Below are 22,029 nucleotides of genomic sequence, written 5' to 3'. Positions count from 1 at the left end.
TCCATTTCTAGCACTTTCCTCTCTCGAACTCAGTCTTTTTTCTTGCTTGTAAGAAAGCTACTGCCTCCCAGGGTACACACCAGCAGGAAACGGAAATTGAGAGCAGAGCAAGCACAGGCTCTCCCATAAGGGATATGGCCATCCCTAGTGGTGTTTCAACCACGAGGCCAAATGCCCAGCTCTGAACTTACTCCATTATCCAGCTCCCTGCCCAGTGCCTTCCACTCGCTCGGCATTTGATAAGTTTTCCCACCATCTTAATGAACTGTCTCCACGTCACTTTCTATAGCTCTGAGGCTGGGACAAGCCAGGAGCTCCCTGGGGAGGAAGCTTCACACACCCCCCCCCCGCCCCCTTTGATCGTGAGTGAACCCAGGGCTCAGGAGGCCTGAAGCTCAGTGGCTAAGCCTTTCTGGCCTGGTCAGTCGAATAGGTCAGCATGCGGCTGACAGTCATGTTAAGAAAGTGCTGACACCTACGTCTCCTGGAGGGCAGCTCAGAATGGAAATGTGACAGAACTCCAGAGTTTTTCAGGTGAGCCCTAAGTAATTACCTGAGAAGATGAGCCTGACTCAAACAGGAATGCAGTTAAAATTAAGGCAGGCCGGCGCCGTGGCTTAACAGGCTAATCCTCCACCTTGCGGCACCGGCACACCAGGTTCTAGTCCCGGTTGGGGCGCCGGATTCTATCCCGGTTGCCCCTCTTCCAGGCCAGCTTTCTGCTATGGCCCGGGAAGGCAGTGGAGGATGGCCCAAGTCCTTGGGCCCTGCACCCGCATGGGAGACCAGGAGAAGCACCTGGCTCCTGGCTTCGGATCAGCATGATGCGCTGGCCGCAGCGGCCATTGGAGGGTGAACCAATGGCAAAAAGGAAGACCTTTCTGTCTCTCTCTCTCTCACTATCCACTCTGCCTGTCAAAAAAATAAAAATAAAAAATAAATAAAAATTAAAATTAAGGCAAAAATAAGCTATCAGGAACTGGGTAAATTGAAGTCAGGCAGCAGGGCAAACAAGATTACAACGTTAAAGCAGGTTCACAAATACTGAGTAGCATAAGCTCACTCTCTCCACTTCCGCCCTGGGCTTCTGGCTTCACCCTGGCCCTGGCCCAGCCCCGGCTTTTGTGGGCAGATGGGCAGTGAATGGGAAGTCTCTGTCTCCATCCCTCTCTGTCATTCTTTGAAATAGACAAATGTGTTTAAATGCATTTTCTTTAATGAGATACTGGTGATAAATTATAGCTTTTCAATATGTTGCTGCTTGGAAAAATTAAAAGTTGATAGCTGTATTTTAGACATCCCTACCCTTAAAAAAAAAAAAAAAGTAGTACAAAAAGACCGGGAATCAGGGGTGGCATTGGACCTAGCAGTTGGAATGCCCATTTCCCATGGTGGAGTCAATACCTGCCTCCAGGTTGTAATCCAGCAGACCCTGGCAGGAAGCAGCGACACTTCAAGCGATTGGGTTCTTGTTACCCACATGGGACACTTGGATTGAGTTCCCAGTTCTCAGCTTGGAGCTCGACCCAGCCCTAGACATTGTGGGTGTTTGGGAAGTGAACCAGCCAACAGGAGCTCTCTTGATCTCCCCTGCCCCGCCCCACTCACTCCCCTGCTTAAACAATTTTTTTTAATATTTATTTATTTACTTGAGAGGCAGAGAGCTTCCATCTACTGGTTCACTCCCCAAATGGCCACAATGGCTGGGGCTGGGCTGATCTGAAGCCAGGAGCCAGTGGCTTCACCCAGGCCTCCCAGGTAGGTTCAGGGGTCCAAGCACTTGGACCATCTTCCACTGCATTCCCAGGCCGTCAGCAGAGAGCTGGATCGGAAGTGGAGCAGCCAGAACTCGAATCGGCACCCATATGGGCTATCAGCCCCCAGGCGTATGTTTAACCTACTCCACAGTGCAGGCCCCAACCAATTTTTTTTTTTTTGTAAAGATTTATTTGTTTATTTGAAAGAGTTTCAGAAAGGAAGAGACAGATCTTCTGTCTGCTGGTTCATTCCCGAAATGGCTGCAATGGCTAGAGCTGAGCCAGTCCAAAGCCAGGAGCTTCATCTGGGTCTTCTTTGTGAATGCAGAGGCCCAAGCACTTAGGCCATCTTCTGCTGCTTTCCCAGGCAGGAAAGTTGGATTGGAAGTGGAGCAGCTGAGTCTCAAACTGATGCCCATATGGGATGCTGGCATTGCAGGTGGCGGCTGTATCAGCTGCACCACAACACCAGTCCCTTAAACACTTTTTTAAAAAACCTATAAGTTTAGGGACTGGTGCCGTGGTGTAGCAGGTAAAGCCGCCACATCCCATATGGGTACTGTTTTGAGTCCTGGCTGCTCCACTTCTTATCCAGCTCTCTGCTATGGCCTGGGAAAGCAATAGAAATAGTCCTTGGGCCCCTGCACCCATGTGGGAGGCCTTGATGAAGCTCCTGGCTTCGGATTGGCTCAGCTCCGGCCATTGCAGCCACTTTGGGAATGAACCAGAGAATGGAAGACCTCTCTTTTTGCCTTTGCCTATCTGTTACTCTGCCTTTCAAATAAGTAAATCTTTAAAAACAAAAACAAAAACAAAAAAACCTGTAAATTTAAACTAAAGGTATATGTGAGTCTGAGAGGTCTTAATGCTATGACCAAAGATGGCAGACCTGTGCAGTGCTGTGTCACCCTGAGACATGTAAGGCTTAGCCATAGCCATTCATAATTATGACCCAATCCGTGACTAGTGATGTGGGGAGGTAATGTAACTGTCTCAAACTTAAAAATTGAAAGTGTAAAGAAATTTGAAAATGTGTCAGTTGAGAAGGTAAGAACTATGTGATGAAGTGTGGGTGGAGTACCGTAAACTCAGATGTTGGGCTGGTCTACACTTAGGTCTCAACTGACCCAGTCCTCTCTTTTCCACTGAGGGCCAAGACGTTTCAAAGTAGCCTCCCAGATGCTGCAACAGGGCAAGGGTGGCGTCTCCTGCAGTGCTGCTGTTCTGCTGTTCGCAGTTGGCCGAGTGTACACAGCCCAGTTTCTGAAGGCACCCGTCACTCTAACAGTGTGATGCTCTGCTAGGTCTATCCATCGCACACCCGTACAGCTGCCCCCTGGCGTCTTGTTCTTCCATGGTGGTTAAGCTGCTGATGGTTTGTACTTCCTTGATGTATATTCATTTGTATGACTGCATAAGAAATTATGACCAACTGGGACCAAGTGTTTGGTGCAACAGTTAGACGCTGCTTGTGACGCCTGCATCCCATTCAGGGTGCCTGGGTTTGAGCCTTGGCTCCACACCTGATTCCAGGCTCCTGCTAATGTGCACCTCTGAAAGGCAGCAAGTGATAGCTCAAGTACTTGGGTCCCTGTCACCCTTCTGGGAGACCTGGATCGAATTCTGGGTTCCTGATTCTGGCCTGGCTCAGCTCTGGCTCCTGCAGGCATTTGGGGAGTGACCCAGCAAGTGTTAAAATCTCTCTCTCTTTCAAATAAAAAAATTTTTAAAACATATGACAAATTTAGGGTTAATGTACAAACTTCCCTCACAGTTTCTGTGGGTCAGAGGCCCCAGCATGATACAGCTGGATTCTCTGCCCAGGCCGAAGTCGGGGTGCTGGCCGGGGCTGCAGCTGGAAGTGCAGGGGCTCAGGGGTCCACTTCCAGATTCGCAGCTGTGGGTCAGCAGTCCCTCTTTCCCTTGTAGGCAGCCAGAGCCTGCCCCATAGACTGTGCCCACATCCAAGTTCACTCTCCAGCCCACCGGGAGCTCATCTTCTCTGTCTTCTCATCTTCTGGGACTGAGGAGAAAACAACTGGCTTTTAAAGGATGGCATGATTAAGTCAGGCCTGCCTAGATAATCTCCCTGTTTTAAGGTCAACTAATTTGGGATCTTAATTATATCCAAATTTCCTTCAAAGCAGCACCTCCATTATTGGATTGGTGTTTGGAGAGGGTGTGTGGGCACCAGGGGCCAGGAATCCAATCTGCGTGTCCATTTTAGAAGCCTGCCTTTCACTGCCAACCAAACTTGGCCTCTTCCTTTTCCCTTCCCCTCCCCTGCTGTCCCCTCTTTCCTTTTTCTCTTTCATCTCCCTCTCCCTGTCTCCATCTCTCTCTCTCTCTCCCTCCCTCCCTCCTTTCCCTTTCTTTTTCATTTTTAAAATTTATTTACTGGGGCCAGTGCTGTGACATAATAGGTTAAGCTTCTGCCTGAGGCGCTGGCCTCCCATATGGCTGAGTCCCAGTGCTGGTTTGAGTCCCAGCTGCTCCACTTTGATCCAGCTCTCTACTAATGGCCTGATAAAACATTAGAAGATGGTCCAAGTGCTTGGGCCCCTGCACCCATGTGGGAGACCTGGAAGAAACTCCTGGCTCCTGGCTTCAGATCAGCCCAGCTCCAGCCATTGCCACCATGTGAGGAGTGAAGTAGTGGATGGAAGATTGATCTCTCTGTCTCCCTTTCCATCTCTAACTTAGTCTCTCAAATAACTAGATCTTTTAAAAAATTATTTTACTTTATTTATTTGAAAAACATGGAGACAGAAAAAGCGAGAGGTCTCCCATTGGCAGGTTCATTACCCAAATGCTTGCAACAGCCAGGGCGGAGCGACGCTGAAGCTAAGAGCCAGAACTCCATTCAGGTCTCCCACATGGGTGGCAGGAACCCAACTATTTGAGCCATCACCTGCTGTCTGCTAGGGTCTGCTTTATCAGGAAGCTAGAATCAGGAGTCAGAGCCAGGACTTAAACCCACTGGCCTCTTTCTTGTCTAATGACTCCAGTCCTTCAGTTCCTTGGGAGCTCTGTGGATCTGTGGATCTGTGGATCTGTGGTTCCCAGCTATCAGTGCCCACAAGCTGCAGTGATTTTAAACTGGGAAGAGTTGAGGCTGTGTGGTGGTTAACCACTCGGCTGCTCCACTTCCAATCCAGCTCCCTGCTAATGCACCTGGAAAGCAGAGGAAGATGGCCCAGGCGCTGCACCCATGTGAGAGACCCAGAAGATGCCCTGGGCTCCTGGCTTTGTCCAGGCTGTGCCAGGCCATTGCAATCATTTGAGGAGTGAACCAGCAGGTGAAATATTTTCTCCCTCTCTCTCTCTGTTTTCCCTCTCTGCAACTTTGCCTTCCAAACAAATCTTACAGTAAAATAAACTAGGGAGAGTTTATAATCCTGAAATTTAAAAGCTACTTAGCAAATCTTTTCTGACCCCAAATTGGATGGCTACAGATCATTTCAGATCGAGACAGAGGGACAGTGGGGACAGGTAAATAATGTGTTTCATAGAAGAGGAAAGGAACAGACCTGTAAATATGAAAACTCAGGTTTCATGAGAAAACTGCAAATTAGGACCACAAGGAGGAAGCCCCAGAATGAGTACGACCGGAGGTCGATGTACTGGTGGCGGGAGTGGGAAGCTGGCACAGCTGCTGGGTCGCCATACATACTGATCCAGCCGTTCCAGCTCTAGAGTCTAGATATCAGACGAAAACCTGTGCCTGTACAGCGGGAGTCGTGTTCTTAGTTGTATTGTTTGTCATAGCCCAAACCAAACAAAAGCCTCTGAAAATCCACCTGCAACAGGACGGATAAATAAGTAGATGTAATAATACTCTGTTATGCTTTGAGTTTCAAAAATATTTCATTGTGTAAGCTATGGAATCAGGCCATTTTGGGTTGATGAAACGAAGGGAGCAGGGTGGGTGTTACAGCGTCCTGGGCTAGGCTATGGCTTGGGATATCCTTACGGCCTGTCAGAGTACCTGGGATGGAGTCCTGCTGCTGCTGCTTCTGATCCTGTTTCCTGCTGATGTGCCTGGGAGACAGCAGATGGTGGGGTGCAGAGCTCCCAGCTAGGCCTATCAGCAGTTTCCTCCATCAGAGAAAGGATTAAAAGGTGGAGGCATAAAGGTGCATAGAAAAACAGGATTTATTTAGAGTGAAGCAAAAGTACACTCTCAAGAAGTCAGGCCAGCTAGTGAGGGAGAGGGTGCATGACAAACAGCCAAACACAAAAAGGCCCAAAGAAGAACCCCTCACAAGGAGAAACTTTTCTTTTTAGATTTATTTATTTGAAAGAATTACACAGAGAGAGGAGAGGCAGAGAGAGAGTATTCCATCTGATGGTTCACTCCCCATTAGCCACAATGGCTGGAGCTGCACCAATCTGAAGCCAGGAGCTGGGAGCTTTCTCCAGTCTCCCACACAGGTGCAGGCACCCAAGGACTTGGGCCATCTTCCCAGACCATAGCAGAGAGCCAGGACTCGAACCGGCACCCATATGGGATGCCAGCACTACAGGCAGCAGCTTTACCAGCTACGCCACAGTGCCAGCCCCGGAAAAACTTCTAACAGTGAAAAAGCCCTCAACAAAGGAACACCTCCCTGACTCCCTACAAGGGGAGGCCTGCCCTTGATGTCATCCAGAGGCATAGGTATGATGTCCAGGGTGGAGCCCATCTGAATATCCAAAAGAGGGCAGAGTTTGGGCACAGCACTGTCCTTTTTGGAAATATTGGAAATGTCATGGTGACAGGTACGTGATGGGAGTGGAAGTGCCCCCCCTAGTAATTTTACTATAGTGATATTAAAATGACTTAAAGGTCATTTGGGAATGCATCCTGCAGCCATGTTGGATATTTCCAGCTAGTATTGGGCTTACATTTGCAACATTGTGGAACTTGGAGTTTCTCCTACATGGTAGGGGGTTGGTGGAGGGAATTGGTGGTGCACAGAAAGGGACCCTGTCCTGTAGACCAGGCCAGGCTGTCACGTAGGGCCAGGGGCAGTTGTCCCATGGCAAGACGACAGGGACTGTCAGTGACCCACATGATCGCATGGGTTAGTGGGGAGCTGTCATATCTCAGGTCCTTTCCTTAGCTACCTATGTTCCCATACAGTTTCCTGATGCCCCAAATGGAGTTCCTGGCTCCTGGCTTCAGCCTGACCCAGCCCTGGCTCTTGTGGGCACTTGGGGAGTGATGCACCCCCCCCCCTTTTTTTTTTTTTACAGGCAGAGTGGACAGTGAGAGAGAGAGACAGAGAGAAAGGTCTTCCTTTTTGCCGTTGGTTCACCCTCCAATGGCCGCCGCGGTAGCGCGCTGCGGCCGGCGCACCACGCTGATTCGATGGCAGGAGCCAGGTGCTTCTCCTGGTCTCCCATGGGGTGCAGGGCCCAAGCACTTGGGCCATCCTCCACTGCCTTCCCGGGCCAGAGCAGAGAGCTGGCCTGGAAGAGGGGCAACCAGGACAGGATCGGTGCCCCGACTGGGACTAGAACCCGGTGTGCCGGCGCCGCGAGGTGGAGGATTAGCCTAGTGAGCCGCGGCGCCGGCCTACACCCCTTTTTCTCACTGTGACTTTCAATGTTTTAATGATACATGTACTGGAATAAACATGAGTTAACTCAAAAGTAGGGGCAGTTTGGAACAGCAGCTATGAGCGTGCTTGGGATACCCTTATCTCATTGAAGAAAGCCTGGGTTCACATCTTAGCTCGGCTTCCAATCCAGTTCCTGCTACTGCACATCCTTGGGAAGCAGTCTGAGGGCTGAAGTAACCGGGGCTTTGGCACGCGTGCGGGAGATCTGGATTGAGTTCTGGGCTCCTGGCTTTGGCCTGGCCCAGCCCTGGCATTTGGGGAGTAAACTAGTAGATATGAACTCTGCCTCTCTGCCTTTCAAGTAAAAATGAATAAAAATTTCTAAAAATCTAATTTCTGTCACTCGAGGCATGAATAGCAGTTACATCTGGGAATATTGATAAGGAAAAGAAGTGAGATTTCTAGGGTGCTGGAAACATTCTGTCTCTGTTGTGAGTGGTAGTTGCACAGGTAGATTTCATATGGAAAGACACCTCTCCTGAATTCTAACTTTGTCCTACATGTAGTACATTAACACATTCTTATTGCAAATTAGTTAAATTTTTTAACTTTTCATTTTATTTGAAAGGTAGAGAGAAGAGACAGACACCGCAGATGTCTCCAACAGCCAGGGCTGGGCTACACTAAACCCAGGAGCCTGGAATTCAATACAGGTCTCCCACATGGGTGGTAGGGATTCGAGTACTAGTACATTCACCTGCTGTACCCAGGGTGTGCATTAGCAGGAAACTGCAAGTGGAAGCAGAGCAGGGACTGAAACCCACACACTCTGATATGGAATGCAGGCGCCCCAAGTGGTGCCCTAATCACTGTGCCAAAAGCCCGAGCCTTACACAATTTTTTAAAAAGATTTATTTATTTGAAAGGCAAAGTTACAGGAGGGTGGGGGGGGGGGAGTCTTCCATCTGCTGGGTCACAGCTGAAATGGCCTCAACGGCCAGACCCGGGCCAGTCCAAAGCCAGTAGCCAGTAGCCAGTAGCCAGTAGCCAGTAGCCAGTAGCCAGGAGTTTCTTCCATCTTCTACTGATTTACCAGGCCATAGCAGAGAGCTGGATTGCATGTGGAGCAGCTGACTTGAACTGGTACCCATATGGGATGCCAGCACTACAGGCGGTGGCTTTGCCTGCTACGCCACAGTGCCAGTCCCAGCACTTCTTTTTTAAAAAGACAATTTATGGGGCTGGCATTGTGGCAAGTAGAAGGTGAGGCCACTGTCTGTGACACCAGCATCTCTTCTGGGTTCTTGTTTGTGTGCTGGCGGCTCTACTTTTGATCCAGCTCCCTGCTAATGGCCTGGGAAAAGCATCAGAGGATATCCCAAGTAGCTGGGCCTCTGCCACCCATGTGGAATACCCAGAAAGAGCTCCTGGCGCCTGGCTATAAGTGGCCGATGCGGCCATCTGAAGAGTGAACCAGTGTATGGAAGATTCCCTCTTTCTCTCTGACTTTCTAAATAAATACATTTTTCTTTCTTTTTTAAAGGCTATTTGAAAGGCAGAGTGATAGGAACAGACAGAGAAAGAGATCTTAGATCCACTGGTTCACTCCCCAAATGGCTGCAACAGCTGGGGATAGGCCAGGACGAAGCCAGGAGACAGAAACTCCATCCTGTCCCCAGATGGGTGGCAGGGACCCAAGTACTTGATCCATCTTCCCAAGAGCATTAGCAGGGAACTGGATTGGAAGTGGAGCTGGATTGGAAATCATGATTTTTTTAAAGATTTATTTATTTATTTTTATTTACTTGAAAGAGTTACAGAGAGAGGTAGAGACAGAGAGAGGTCTTCCATCTGCTGGTTCACTCCCCAAATGATCGCATTGGCCAGAGCTGCGCCGATCTGAAGCCAGGAGTCAGGAACTTCTTCCAGGTCTCCCACATGGGTACAGGGGCCCAAGGACTTGGGCCATCTTCTGCTGCTTTCCCAGGCCATAGCAGAGAGCTGGATCAGAAGAGGAGCAGCCGGGACTGGAACTGGCACCCATATGGGATGCTGAGCCCGGAAATGGTATTCTAATATGGAATGACAGCCGTCACAGGCAGCAGCTTAACTTGCTGTGCCAAAATACTGACCCCAGCACTTTTTTTATGGTATATTTTAAAGAAATTTTTATTTATTCATTTGAGAGAGAGCAAGCGAGCGAGTGAGCTCCCATCCACTGGTTCACTCCCTGGTTGCTCACAATGGCCAGGACTGGGCTTGGAGATGGGAGCTCAGTCCAGCTGTTCTATGTGGGTGTCAGGAACCTGGTTATTTGAGCCATCACCACTGCCTCCCAGGGTCTGCATTAACAGGAAACTGGAGTCTGGAGGTGGGCACTGAACCCAAGCAGTCTAATGTAGGACACGGAATTCTTAACTGCTGAACTCCTGCCCCAGCACTTTTCTTTTTATTGAAGAAAAGCGCTCTCTCTCTCTCTCTCTCTCTCTCTCTCTCTCTCTCTCTCTCTCTCTTCTTTTCTTTTCCTTTCTTTTCTCTTCTTTTCTTTTCCTTTCTTTTCTCTTCTCTTCTTTTCTTTTCTTTCTGATTTATTTATTTGAAAGGCAGAGTTACAGAGAAAGAGGGAAAGACAGAGAGAGGTCTTTCAAGAGAGGCTGCGCATAGCTGAAGCTGGGCCAGTCTGAAGCCAGGAGCTTCCTCCAGGTCTCCCACACGAGTGCAGAGGCCAGGCATTTGAGCCATCCTCTGCTGTTTTCCCAGGCGTATTAGCAGGGAGCTGGATTGGAAGTAGGGTAGCTAGGACTTGAACTGGTGCCCCTATGGGATGCTGGCGCTGCAGATGGCAACTTAACCTGCTAAACCTCAGTGCTGCCTCTATCCTGCCCCCACCCCGCAGTACATTTTTTAAGACATTGTGTGTTCTGAAAAGCTTAAGAGAGGCGGGCTGAGCAGGCATTTGGCACAGCAGTTAAGACACTGCTTGAGGGGGGCCTGTGCCATGGCATAGCAGGTAAAACTGCTGCCTGCAGTGTCAGCATCCCATATTGGTGCCGACCTAACCCTGTCTTTTGTGGCTGCTTGGGGAGTGAACTTCTTGGGGAATGGATAGAATTTCTCCCTCTTTCTCTCTCCAATGAAAATAAATAAAAATTAATAGAAGAGAATTTGTGCTGTTGCCACCAGTAGGAGGCAGCATAACCTATGGTAGATAGGTTGGGCCTATCCAAGTGGCACACCAAAGGAACTGCTTCCCTTCCTGGTCTTCGGAATGTCTCTTGCATGCAAGCTCCTTCCAGCGCTGCCCATCACGGTGACTGCACTGCAGGTGGCTGGCTGCCTGCTGTATCTTTCACAGGATGCTGAGCTCCTTGCAGACAGCACTCGGCACCACCACCTCCCACCGTGCTTTGGAAGGGTTGTTTGCTAAATGTTTTGGAACTAAAAAGGAAAAAAAAAATGCAGTGTAATTAGAAATTACCAAATATTACTGGAGCCTCTTTCCTGACAGCGACCCTTGTAAAACAGCTAAGTTTACCTGGTGCTGGGGCAGGCGGTTTGAGTCACTGCTGTTCTGGGACCTTTCCTTTTGCCAACCCCACCCCATTCTCCACAAAATGACAGGACAGGACAGGCTGGGTCAGAAGCCCCATGGGCTAGTACCACTGGCTTCTGGGAGGTTCTATTTGCCTGATGAGACCAGCAGTCTCCTTATAGCCTCATTACATCCTTCTATGAGACATGAGCTAGTGAGAGTGAAAACAATTCTTCCCTACTTCGGTTCAAGAGCAACAATAAATCAACGTGGACATAGCCTCTGAGGTCAGTTGTATTTCTTCAGATCTTCCCTAGAGTACATGTGGGTATCCAGGGTTATGGGTTGAATTGTGCTGCTCTAGAATTTCTGTATGCCTGGCTGGTTTTGTGGTGTAGCAGGTTAAGCTGCCACCTGTGACACTGGCATCCCATATGGGTGCCAGTTCAACTCCCAACTGCTGTACTTCTGATCCAGCCCCCTTACTAATAGGCCTGGGAAAGCAGCAGCAGATGACCCAAGTACTTGGATCCCTGCTACCCACGTGGGAGACCTGGTTGAACCTCCTGGATTCATTGTGGTTATTTGGAGAGTGAACCAGCAGGTGGAAGATTGCTCGTGCTCACTCACTCTCCCTCTCTATAACTCTGCCTTTCAAATATATAAATCTTTGGGGCCGGCGTTGTGCATAGTGGGTAAAGCTGCTGCCTGCAGTGCCAGCATCCCATTTGAGTGCCGGTTCACATCCTGGCTGCTCCACTTCTGACCCAGCTCTCTGCTATGGCCTGGGAAAGCAGTGGAAGATGACCCAAGTCCTTGGGCCCCTGTCCCATGTGGGAGACCCAGAAGAAGCTCCTGGCTCCTGGCTTTGGATCGGCGCAGCTCCTGCCGTCGCGGCCAATTGGGGAGTGAATCAGCAGATGGAAGACTCTCTCTCTCTCTCTCTCTCTCTCTGTGTGTGTGTGTGTGTGTGTGTGTAACTCTGACTTTCAAGTAAATTAATCTTTAAAAACATATATGTCAATCTTTGGAGCCAGCACTGTGGCATAGAGGGTAAAGCTGCTGCCTGTGGCACTGGCATCCCATATGGGCACCAGTTTGAGTCCCGGCTGCTCCTCTTCCAATTCAGCTCTCTGGTATGCCCTGGGAAAGAGTAGAAGATGGTCCAAGTGCTTGGGCCCCTGCACCCGCATGGGAGACCTTGAAGAAGCTCCTGGCTCCTGGCTTTGGATCAGCCCAGCGTTGGCTGTCGCAGCTATTTGGGGAGTGAATTAGCAGATGGAAGACCTTTCTTTCTCTCTCTCCTTCTATAACTCTGCCTCTCAAATAAATAAATAAATCTTATATATAAAAATATTTTAAAAAATTAGTAAAACTCCTTTGTTTAAGTCCTAATCCACAGGATCTCAGAATATGGCTTTATTTGGAAACAAGGTTATTGCAGATGGAGTCAGATTTAAATGAGGTCACCAGGATGGGCACTGTCCATGATGACCAGTGTCCCTGTAAAGAGGAAATCTGGACACAGAAACATGCATGTCTGTGAAGATGAGCACAGAGATAGGTGTTTTTTTTTTTTTTTTGACAGGCAGAGTTAGACAGTGAGAGAGAGACAGAGAGAAAGGTCTTCTTTCTGTTGGTTCACCCCCCAAATGGCCGCTATGGCCGGCGCTGTGCTGATCCGAAGCCAGGAGCCAGGTGCTTCCTCCTGGTCTCCCATGCGGGTGCAGGGCCCAAGCACTTGGGCCATCCTCCACTGCCTTCCCGGGCCACAGAAGAGAGCTGGACTGGATGAGGAGCAATGGGGACAGAATCCAGTGCCCCAACTGGGACTAGAACCCGGGGTACCGGTGCCACAGGCGGAGGATTAGCCAGTGAGCCATGGCAGGGCCTAGAGCAGGGCAGGTACGGGGCTTCACATGCTGGTGGTGTTGGCAGAAAGAGTTCAGAGTCTCCTTTCCCAGGGCTGAGTGTGGGCTTTGTAGCCAGATTGCCTGGGTCCGAGTCTTCACTTGCTAGCTCTGTGGTGCTGGGAAGAATATCTGACATCTAAGCCTGTAATACAGGGGCAGAAATAAGCCCTTAGTCTCTTTGTACCGCACTAACAGAATACCGCAGACTGCATCATTTGCAAAGAACAGAAATGTCTTGCTCTGAGAAGCAGGCCCCAGCGGATTCACTGCCTTGTGAGCACTTTCCTGGTGCAGCCTCCCGTGGCACGTGGGCTGAAGGGCCCAGCTATTTCCCTTGACCCCGTAGATAAGGGTGCTCCCCCCATCTATGAGGGCGGGGCCCCCGTGACTCGGTCCCCTTCCCCAAAGCCTCACCTGTCAATGCCATCACTGTAGGGTTTCCATGCCAACACTTAGTGTTGCAGAGACCCGTGCACCCAAACCACGGTGTGCTTATTCCCAAGGACCCTCATGACCAGTACGTGCATTACTGTAGAGAGCTGGGGCCCTTACAGCAGCGCAGGGCCTGGCCGAGTCTTTTGCTACATCATGGACTATTATTAGTTTGTGACTCTTGCGGATTCGTCCCTGGCAGGAAGGGGACAAGGACAGCTGCCTGTGCCTCTCCCTAGGTTCTGCGCTCAGGGGCAAAGTAGGATGAGGCTGAGGTAGTCTGACTGTCCCACCATGCCTCTCCCCAGGGGTCGCCCAAGGCTCAGGAGAGGGCAGGCTGAGCTCTCGGGCAGCTAGGAGCAGCGGGAGCTGAGTACGTAATTAGAACTGTCAGGCAGGCTGCCGGGACTCCTGGAGTCTGCCGTTTGAGCTGCAGCTAACAGCCTGCATTGCGGGGAATTCGTTCCCAGGGCTGCGGGCTCAGTCACTGGCACAAGTGACTTGCTGGCTGTCCTTGTCTGAATCCTGTCATGTCCCCGGGACTCCTGAATGAAGGGACTCGGCTCGTGGCTAACATTTCCTGCTGTGTTGTGACTTTGAGTACCTGCTCAGCTTGAACATGGGGAGTGATTGGGATCTTGTTTCTCCTCCAGAGAGACTATTTCATTGCTACTACACTGGATTTCACGTAACCATCTATGGGGAAGTGGGTTTTATTTAATTTTTTTTTATTTGAAAGATAGAGTTACAGAGAAAAATGGAGAGAGAGAGAGAATGAATATGAGAATCTTCCACCTGCTGGTTCACTCCCCAATGGCTGCAATGGCTGGGTCCAAAGCTGGGAGCCCAGAGCTTCCACTGGGTCTCCCGCATGGGTGCAGGGGTCCAAGCACTTGAATCTTCTGCTGCTTTCTCAGGTGCATTAGCAAGGAGCTGGATTGGAAGTGGAGCAACCAGGTCTCAAACTGGCAGCCATTTGGGATGCTCTTGTTGCAGGCAGAGGCTTAATCTGCTAGCCCCACAGAAGTGTTGCTGAGTCCTTAGGTCCCTTCCTGTAGCAGCCCTTTCTCATGGGGTTGTTTGGAGATTTCAAGATAACGCATAGCTCTTAGAAAGCAGCTCGGCGAATTGCTCACTATTGTTACTGATATTGTTGTCAAAAGTGCTCATATGGAGCCGAAATCTGCATCTTGTAACTTCAATACTTTGGTGCTAACGTGGTTTATTGGCACACAGAAGATAAGTCTGATGGTGCCCGGTTATATTTATTGCATGTCTGCTCTTAGTTTAGTTGTTCATACTCCATCCCCTCAGCTTTCCACATTGGAGGTGATTTGCCGACATATTACCTTCCTTTCTTTCTTTCTTTTTCTTTTTTTTTTTTTTTTTGACAGGCAGAGTGGACAGTGAGAGAGAGAGAGACAGAGAGAAAGGTCTTCCTTTTTGCCATTGGTTCACCCTCCAATGGCCGCTGCGGCTGGCGCATCTCGCTGATCCAAAGCTAGGAGCCAGGTGCTTCTCCTGGTCTCCCATGCAGGTGCAGGGCCCAAGGACTTGGGCAATCCTCCACTGCCTTCCCGGGCCATAGCAGAGAGCTGGCCTGGAAGAGGGGCAACCGGGAGAGAATCCGGGGCCCCGACCAGGACTAGAACCCGGTGTGCCGGCGCCGCAAGGCGGAGGATTAGCCTGTTAAGCCATGGCGCTGGCTCACCTTCCTTTCTGACCTTTACTCACACTTGTTGACCTTGGAGGAGTGCCTGGGAGCTTGCAATAAGACATGTGAGTTGACTACCATCCGAACTATGCAGGCTAACTAGCACTGAGAAAGACATGATATGTGCGTTCTATAACTGACTTCTCACCTTACCACCTTTTGGGGGAGCAAACAGACTAGAGAGATGAAGAAGCGTTCCCCACATCATTCAGCTCATAAATTATGGAACCAGGATGCAGCCCCAGACCTGTCTGACTCCTAAGTCTGCTCTTTCTCAGCGCAGTGGAAACCAGAGCACTGTTCCTGGAACAGTCTTGAGACAACACTCTGGGGACAGTACTGGTACTGCTTGTGTTTGTTGGGCACAGGGCCTCTTTGACCCTCCAGCTCTGCAGACACAGAAAGTCTATCCCTAACTTGCAAGAAGGGAAAGCTGCGCCCTAGACTTTGTAAACCAGAAGTCATAAAAAGCTCAGGTTACAGGGCCAGTGCTGTGGCGCAGTGGGTTAAAGCCATGGCCTGCAGCACCGGCATCCCATACGGGCACCTGTTTGAGTCCTGACTGCTCCACTTCTAATCCAGCTCCTTGCTAGTGTGCCTGGGAAAAGTGCATAGGTCCCTGTACCCACATGGGGGACCTGGAAGAAGCTCCTGGCTGGAAGATTGAGCCTGGCCCATCCTTGTTGTTGCGGCCATTTGGGAAGTGAACCAGCAGATGGAAGATCTCTTTCTGTGTGTCTTTTTCTCTCTCTCTGTAACTCTGCCTTTCAAATAAATAAATAAATCTTTGAAAGAAAAAAAAAAAACTCAGGCTAGGAGGTTTGGAGGGAGTTGCCTCCCTTTTATGTCCCTGCCCATCTTTTTGCTTCTTTTAAATGTTGCAATTTTGTGTAGATTTATTTGCAAGTCACCTTAATTGTTTCTGGAAAGAAAAGTACTAATTAATGAGTTAGTAAATAGCCCTGTTCTTGCCCTCCAACTACATTGCATCTAAACTGACCTTTCCTGAACACAGGCAAACTCTTTCAGCTCCCTGCCCTACTGACCAAGTTCACAGCCATCTGATGTCATTCTAGGACCATTGGGAACTGGACCACTTCTATCAATTTTTTTTTTTTTTTAGTTTCCAATCTGCAGCTTTAGAATTTTTAAAAATGGTGCTCTTACCTTCTGAATATGTGATGTGTTTACTAGATACAAAATTCACAAGGTGCATATAAAGATGTCTGTCTCAGGTGGGGCCAGCATTGTGGCCTAGTGTATAAAGCCACCCCTGTGATGCCAGCATCCCATATAGGTGTTGGTTTGTGTCCCAGCTGATCCACTTCTGATCCAGCTCCCTACTAATGCACCTTCGAAAAGCAGCAGAGGATGGCCTGGGTGTTTGGGCACCTGCCACTCATGTGAGGGACTTGGAAGAAGCTCCTGGCTTCAGCCTGGCCCAGCTCTCTCTCTTTCTCTGACTCTCCATCTCTATCTGTAATTCTTTCAAATAAATACATCTTAAAAAAAATTTATGTCTCCATCCTGGTTCCGAGGCACCCAATCCCCTCCTGGGAGGTAGTCAAGGTTACCAGTTCCTTGTTTGTACTTGAGAGGTAGTCTCTGCACACACACACAAGCAAGTATACATGTATATATCTGTTTCACTCTCTTTTTAGATGAATGGAACATACAATCTGTACCATTTGGTTCTTTCTTTTCTAAGTTAATCTCTATCTCCTAAAAAATTGTTATTCAGGGGCCGGTGCTGTGGCACTGTGGGTAAAGCTGCCTGTAGTGCCAGCATCCCATATGGACCCTGGTTCGAGTCCCGGCTGCTCCTCTTTCAATCCAGCTCTCTGCTGTGGCCTGAGAAAGCAGTGGAAGATGGCCCAAGTTCTTGGGCCCTTGCACCCATATGGGAGATCCAGAAGAAGCTCCTGGCTTCGGAATGGCACAGCTTCAGCTGTTGCAGCCATTTGGGGAGTGAACCAGCAGATGTAACACCTCTCTCTCCTTTCTATCTTTCTCTAGCTCTGTTTTTCAAATAAATAAAATAAATATTTTTTAAAAGTCCTACTACCAATAATGGATAGAACCAGACAGTAGGTAAGAAAAGAGAGTATTTAAGGCTGGCGCCGTGGCTCAACAGGCTAACCCTCCGCCTAGCGGCGCGGCACACCGGATTCTGTCCCGGTTGCCCCTCTTCCAGGCCAGCTCTCTGCTATGGCCCGGGAAGGCAGTGGAGGATGGCCCAAGTGCTTGGGCCCTGCACCCCATGGGAGACCAGGAGAAGCACCTGGCTCCTGCCTTCCTGATCAGCGCAGTGCGCTGGCCGTAGCGCGCCGGCTGCGGTGGCCATTGGAGGGTGAACCAACGGCAAAAGGAAGACCTTTCTCTCTCACTGTCCACTCTGCCTGTCAAAAAAAAAAAAAAAAAAAGAAAAGAAAGAAAGAGAGTATTTGAAGAAAACAATGAGCCAACAGGATCCACCAGACATGCAGAACAGTCAACCCACAGCACACACACGCTTCTCAAGTATATGTGGACACTCTCCATGACAGACCAGAAATTCAAACTCAATCATAGGTATCATGCAAAGTGTCTTCTTTGACCAACATGGGATTAAGATAGAAATGCATAATAGAAAGAAAACTGGAAAATACATATTTTGTAGAAATTAAAGAAGAAATCATAGAGGAAATTAGAAAATATCCAAGGCTGATGAAAATGAGAAAACACACCAGAGCTTATTGGATGTAGTGTTAAGGAAGAAATTTATAAACGTGCTAAAAAAGAGAGATCTCAAATCAATAACAACTTTACAACATAGGGCACTATAAAAAGAAAGAACTAGGGTTGAACACTTTGTTCATGGTTACGACATCTCTTGGTATGCTGGCATCCCTTGTTGGAGTCCCTGGGTCTGGTCCCAGCTCCGCTTCCAATGCAGCTTCCTGCAAATGAGTGCCCTGGGAGGCAGCAGGTGATGGCTCAAGTACCTGGGCCCTTATCACCCATGTGGGAGACTAGGATGGAGTTCCTGGTTCCTGGCTTTGGCATGGCACAGCCCTGGAAGTTGCAGCCATTTGGGGAGTGAACCAGCAGATGAAAGAAATCTCTATCACTTTACCTTTCAAATAAATAAATCTTTTTAAAAAATCCAATCTCTGAACTTTACTATGACATGAATATTGTTTCTACTAGAAGATGAACTCATGGAGTTGAGCTTGGGGTCTGAGTAACCCTTGGTAACTTAGAAAAGCCATTCTGCATTATGTTTTCATGGGTGAAATGGAGGTAACACTTTACTCTTAAAGTTGTGAGAATTAGGTCAAATTACACTCCCCACATGCCCATATGTTTAAAGGTATGTATATATTCAAATTGTGTAGATGTGTAAAAACTGAAAAGCTAGGGGGCTGGCACTGTGGCAATGCAGGTAAAGCTGCTTCCTACAGTGCATCCCATACGGGCACTGGTTCGAGTCCTGGCTGCTTCACTTCCAATCCAGCTCTCTGCTATGGCCTGGGAGAGCAATTAAAGATGGCCCAAGTTCTTAGGCCCCTGCACCTGTGTGGGAATCTCAGAAGAAACTCTTGGCTTCTGATTCAGAGCAACAGAGCTCCGGCCGTCATGGCCATCTGGGGAGTGAACCAGCAGGTGGAAGACTCTCGCTCTCGCTCTCGCTCTCGCTCTCTGCCTCTGCCTCTGCCTCTCTGTAACTCTGCCTTTCAAATAAATAAATAAATTTTTTTTTGACAGGCAGAGTGGATAGTGAGAGAGAGAGAGACAGAGAGAAAGGTCTTCCTTTTTGCCATTGGTTCACCCTCCAATGGCCGCTGCGGCCAGCGCATCTCGCTGATTCGAAGCCAGGAGCCAGGTGCTTCCTCCTGGTCTCCCATGCGGGTGCAGGGCCCAAGCAGTTGGGCCATCCTCCACTGCCCTCCCGGGCCACAGCAGAGAGCTGGCCTGGAAGAGGGGCAACCAGGATAGAATCCGGCGCTCTGACCGGGACTAGAACCCGGTGTGCCGGCGCCGCAAGGTGGAGGATTAGTCTGTTAAGCCACGGCGCCGGCCTAAATAAATATTTTTTTAAAAAGCCAGGAGGTTGCCACACGGATGTCCTTGGGCATTTACTTTATCTGCCCCAGCCAGGTTCCCCGCTTGAAATATACAATTGAGGAGGAAGGGGCCTGCCCCTTTGGGATTGTGGACATTACAGTAATAATGATTTGCTATCGACTTTAAGGGGTGTTTTGTATCTGCTGTGCGCTGTTCTCTTGTTTATTTCTCCAAACAGCCCTATGGAGGAGACATCACCCCGTGCCAATACACTCTTCAGTACTAAGCACTTTCTCGTTTTGAGCATCGGCTGCCAGTAAGATCCCTGAGCTTGCAGAATTATAACAGGAAAACACACTGAGGCACAAGGTACTGGCTAAAAGGAGATTGGTGCTACTATGCGGGCTTGTGGTTTGTGCAGGGGAGCTGACATTGTGGCGCAGCGGGTTCAGCCGCCACCTGGTGCGCTGGCATCCCGTAAGAGTGCAGGTGCAAGTCCCAGCTGCTTCGCTTCCGATCCAGCTCTCTGCTACTGCACCTAGGAAGGCAGCCCAAGTACCGAGGCCCTTGTCACCCACATGGGAGACCTAGATGGAGCTCTACTGCCCAGCTTTTGCAGCTGTTTGGGGAATGAACCAGCAGATGGAAGATTCTCAGTAAGTCAAAGCCTCTTCCTGCTGATGTGCACCCTACTGTGGGGGTTCAAGTACTTGGGTTCCTGCCACCCACACCGGAGACCTGGAATACATCTTTCGCTTGTCAGTGTTTTAAAACACTTTAGCCTTCAAAATCCTGGCTTCAGACGTCAAACCCCACGTCTCGCGCTGCTCCACATCGCTGCTCTTTCCTGCGGGACCTGTCCTTTCTGACAGCTGCCTCCAGCAAACACCATTCTCAGCTTCCCAACCCTTCAGAGCGCCGCGGGGAGTTACTTGTCTGTGGAAGCGGCGCTAACACAGTGCAAGCTCCGGAACAGGTGGTGTAGACGGCACCTAAGAGGGCAGGGCTCCGGGTTTCTGGATTCTGCCTCACGGCTTTGCGGTTGCCCGGGAGACGCGCGCCCTGCGGGGAGAGCGCCACGCCCGCGGGACTGCATTTCCCACAAGCCCCCTCGCCGCGCGCCACGTGACCGCTCGCTGGCTCGCGCCCGGCCGTTCGGTCTCTCCGCGCGTCCGCCGCCGCTTCCCTCTTCTGTCCCCGCCTCCCCGCCTCTGTACCGACGCGTCCCGGGCTGGAGCCCAGCGGGAGCCGAGCCGCAGCCGCAGCCGGAGCCGGAGCCGGAGCCGGATCCGCAGCCACAGAGACGTGGAAACATGGAGGCCTGAGCCGGCGTGCGCCACCCGCGCTGCGGCGGTGATCGCGCTCCTCCTGACCCCGGTGCCTCCTGCCTGCGTGTCCGGGCGGCTGGAAGCCGAGCTCCCAGCGGGCTGAGACAGGTGGGCTGCGGCGCGGCCCCGGCGGCGCGGCTCTGCCAGCGAGCCCCTTGCCGGAGCGGGTGGGGCCGCCTGCCAGGCCGGGACGGGCCCGCCCCGAGGCTCCGTGTCCCTTCGCCGCCCCGCGGCGGGCCCTGAGGGTTGTGTGCGTCCGGAGAGGGGCAGGGGCCCGGGTCCGAGCCCGGGCGGGCGGTGGGGGTCCGGGAGATCGGGGCGAGGCTTCCGGAGACGGCGCGTCGTGCTGTGGCCAATGGGCGTGTGATGGGCAGGGTGAGCAGCAACTGTGCTGGCTTGGTTTTTGGTCTTGACGTGCGAGCTTTCACTGAGACGTAATTTACAGAGTGTCCAACCCCTCCTCTCCAAGTGCAGTCCAGGGAGATTCGCACGGCCGTGCGGCCGCCGCGCTGACCCCTCTCCCTGGGAGCCCGTACCCGTTAGCAGTCACCGCGCATTCCCCTCCCTCACCCCTGGCGACCGCCAGCCTTCGTGTGCCTCGGTGGACCTGCCCGGGCGGCTGTGGGGGGCTGGGGGTCTCGGGAGGACGGAGGTGTTGACCGCTGCCACAGGGGTACCCAGAGGAGACGGGTGAGAGGGGCAGACTGGAGAGAGGGGTGTGTAGAAGGCAGGTGCCGGGGGGCGGCCTCGCCTGAGCGATCCAGGTGCTGCGGCGAATGAGGTGTGGGTCCCAGCGAGGAACGGGGTCGGTGCGGTGCCAAGGAAAGGAATCGATGAGAACAGGAGCGAGTTTGCCGCGAGAAGAAATGTGTGAATATGTGGATTTCTAGAACGATTATCCCGCTCTGCAGTTTTTATTTTGGTTCGTTATCTAGGCAAATCGGAGGCCGACTGGGCAAAGCACGCGTAGTCCCGAATGCAGATGAAGGAACTGGTCTGTTAGAGGTTAGGTGACTTGAATGAGGGCAAATAGCTGGGGTGAAGGAGGAATGATTGATGAACTCTTAAGTAGCAGAGAATTGAGATTGGGTCACGTTAACAGCAAGGGGACTCCGTTGTTAAGAAGTCCGTGTTTTGCCATATGATAAGAAGTCTCTGTGTATTGTTATAACAGGTCGGGGCTTTTTTGGATTTTGTACCTTTTGCTTATGGGATAAAGTTCAAGCAGTGAAATAATATAATATGCTGCCATGTACACCCCCTAGCCAGCTTCAGCAGTTATTAACTTGTGCCAGTTTAGTTTCATCCTGTATTATTCCTCATTCCCATCCCCTTCCCAATAATCTTAAAGCAGATCATAATCATATTGTTTTATTTTTAAATATTTCATCATATATCTGCAGGATATTGAGTTGGCCTTTTTTCTTAAAGAATTATTTATTTATTTGAAAGGCAGAGTTAGAGAGAGGGAGAAACAGCTTCTGTCTACTGGTTCATTCTGCAAGTGGCAACGACCTCCAGGAGTGAGTCTGGCCAAAGCCAGGAGCTTCATCTGGGTCTCCCACATGAGTGGCAGAGGCCCACGTGCTTGGGCCATCTTCCGCCGCTTTCCCAGGCCCATTAGCAGGGAGCTGGATTGACAGTGAAGCAACCAGGACCTGAACTGGAGCCTATATCAGGTGGCAGCTTAACCTGCTATGCCACAGTGTTGGCTGCAAGTCACTCTTTATAATATGCCCACAATACTGTTGTTCTAAAAA

At 50.4% G+C, this 22,029-nt stretch overlaps 1 protein-coding gene across 2 annotated transcripts in view; it reads left to right on the top strand.

The window, feature by feature from the left end:
* Positions 1-20,120: 20,120 nt before the first annotated feature.
* Positions 20,121-22,029, top strand: part of DYM (dymeclin) — a 362,668-nt gene continuing 360,759 nt past the window's right edge. The window contains exon 1 of one of the 2 annotated variants that reach the window (XM_062201648.1): positions 20,121-20,318. The gene's annotated coding sequence lies outside the window, so the exon portion shown is untranslated. Of the gene's footprint in view, positions 20,378-22,029 lie in introns of both variants that reach the window. The other variant, XM_062201646.1, reaches the window with a different exon arrangement.

Source organism: Lepus europaeus, chromosome 9, assembly GCF_033115175.1.
Source record: "Lepus europaeus isolate LE1 chromosome 9, mLepTim1.pri, whole genome shotgun sequence".
Classification (NCBI taxonomy): domain Eukaryota; kingdom Metazoa; phylum Chordata; class Mammalia; order Lagomorpha; family Leporidae; genus Lepus; species Lepus europaeus.
The sequence above is the reverse complement of the archived record's forward strand: the minus strand, read 5'-3'. Positions and strand labels throughout refer to the sequence as shown.